At 45.6% G+C, this 2500-nt stretch overlaps 1 protein-coding gene across 1 annotated transcript in view; it reads right to left on the bottom strand.

Moving 5' to 3' along the window:
• vps13b (vacuolar protein sorting 13 homolog B) overlaps positions 1-2500 on the bottom strand; it is a 220879-nt gene that overhangs the window by 21297 nt on the left and 197082 nt on the right. The window lies entirely within an intron of this gene.

Here is a 2500-nt window from a genome sequence, read left to right on the forward strand (position 1 = left end):
AGCAGCTGAAACACACAGAAATGCAGATGTGCAGCAGCTGAAACACAGAAATGCAGATGTGCAGCAGCTGAAACACAGAAATGCAGATGTGCAGCACCTGAAACACAGAAATGTAGATGTGCAGCAACTGAAACACAGAAATGCAGATGTGCAGCAACTGAAACACAGAAATGCAGATGTGCAGCAGTTGAAAAACACAGAAATGCAGATGTGCAGCAACTGAAACACAGAAATGCCGATGTGCAGCAGTTGAAAAACACAGAAATGCAGATGTGCAGCAGCTGAAACACAGAAATGCAGATGTGCAGCAGCTGAAACACAGAAATGCAGATGTGAAGCAGCTGAAACACACAGTAATGCAGATGTGCAGCAGCTGAAACACACAGTAATGCAGATGTGCAGCAGCTGAAACACACAGTAATGCAGATGTGCAGCAGCTGAAACACACAGTAATGCAGATGTGCAGCAGCTGAAACACACAGTAATGCAGATGTGCAGCAGCTGAAACACAGAAATGCAGATGTGCAGCAGCTGAAACACACAATAATGCAGATGTGCAGCAGCTGAAACACACAGTAATCCAGATGTGCAGCAGCTGAAACACACAGTAATGCAGATGTGCAGCAGCTGAAAAACAGTAATGCAGATGTGCAGCAGCTGAAACACACAGTAATGCAGATGTGCAGCAGCTGAAACACACAGTAATCCAGATGTGCAGCAGCTGAAACACACAGTAATGCAGATGTGCAGCAGCTGAAAAACAGTAATGCAGATGTGCAGCAGCTAAAACACACAGTAATGCAGATGTGCAGCAGCTGAAACACACAGTAATCCAGATGTGCAGCAGCTGAAACACACAGTAATGCAGATGTGCAGCAGTTGAAAAACAGTAATGCAGATGTGCAGCAACTGAAACACAGTAATGCAGATGTGCAGCAGCTGAAACACACAGTAATGCAGATGTGCAGCAACTGAAACACACAGTAATGTAGATGTGAAGCAGCTGAAACACAAGCTGTAAAGCTGCTTTGAAATAATATGTATTGTGAAAAGCGCTATACAAATACATTTTAATTGAATTGAATTGAATTGTCAGAGTGAGACTCGTCCACATTTCAACAAGAAACTCCAACATCATATCAGGAAGAGCATCATGATCACACACACACACACACACACACACACACACACACACACACACACACACACACACACACACACACACACACACACACACACACACACACACACACACACACACACACAAACACACTCACAAACTCACACACACTCACACACACTCTCACTGACACACACACACACACACACTCGTACACTCTCACTGTGACGCTATTTTCTTCTGGAAACAAACTTTGTTGTATTATTTTCCTGTTATCTCAGTAAAGCTGCTTTGAAACACTGTGTGCTGTGAAAAGTGCTATATAAATAAATGTGACTTTACTTGACACTCACACACACACTGATGGAACACATTTGAATTCATTAGAACCTGATATTCAAAACAAGCTCACAAATACCTCCTTCACTGCTCATGAGTGTGTGTTTGTGTGTGTGTGCGTGCGTTTCAGTGTGTTTGTGTGTGTGTGTGTTGATTTAACTGTTGACAGTGTGAACTCTTGTTTATCATTCCTACGGAGTGTTCATGAATCGGGTCAGAGTGAGATCACACTGACTCTCTGAACTGCACTAAGTGTTACTCAAACTGTAAAGTAAAACAAATTAGTGTGCGGGTGGAAGCGATCGGTGACCGCGGTCAGGCCTGATCCTTCGCTTCCCGGCCGTTTGAAGCCGGATTCCCTTACGAAAACACGGCCAATCTAAGGCTGAAGTCAATTTGAGCAGCTCTTCCTCCTCCAGAGGCTGGCGAGAGGAAATGACATCATTCCTCAGATCTCTGCGCTGTGACTCATCAGGAAGCAGCGGCTCGACCCATTTATTTGCACAACAGCCCTTTCCCAGTGTGACCTTCAGGAGACAGAAACAGCGGCTCACGTTCATCAAAGCAGCCGCGAACGTGTTCCCGCTCATCCAACGCAACCGGACATGAGCTGAAACACACGACTTGAACAAGATTAGATGTGCTGCAAACGACTGACACACACATGCATCATGTAGAGGAACCAGATCTTCACATCACCATGGAAACCAGCGCAAACACGCGAGTCGCTCTCACACCCATCCACACCAGCGGCCGTAACTCAACCGGGAAATTATGGATGTGCGGCTATAATTACGATGGGCCGCCAGGGGCTTGTTCACATGACGCATGACATCATCACGGCCCGAAGGAGTGTGTTTCTGTGTCCAAACAGCAAGTGTGTGAAAGAGGCATGAGTACGAGCAAGATTTATGCATTATCTTTGTGCGAACGTGTTTACTGCGACAATTAACTGTGTGTGTGTGTGCGTGTGTTAGGGTGTTAGGGTTTGGCAGCAGCTACTGTGATGACACCCCCACAGGAACATACAGGAAGTGGAAT

Source organism: Siphateles boraxobius, unplaced genomic scaffold (assembly GCF_051911475.1).
Source record: "Siphateles boraxobius isolate OS27281-9 unplaced genomic scaffold, OSU_SipBor_1 293, whole genome shotgun sequence".
NCBI classification, from domain to species: Eukaryota; Metazoa; Chordata; class Actinopteri; order Cypriniformes; family Leuciscidae; genus Siphateles; species Siphateles boraxobius.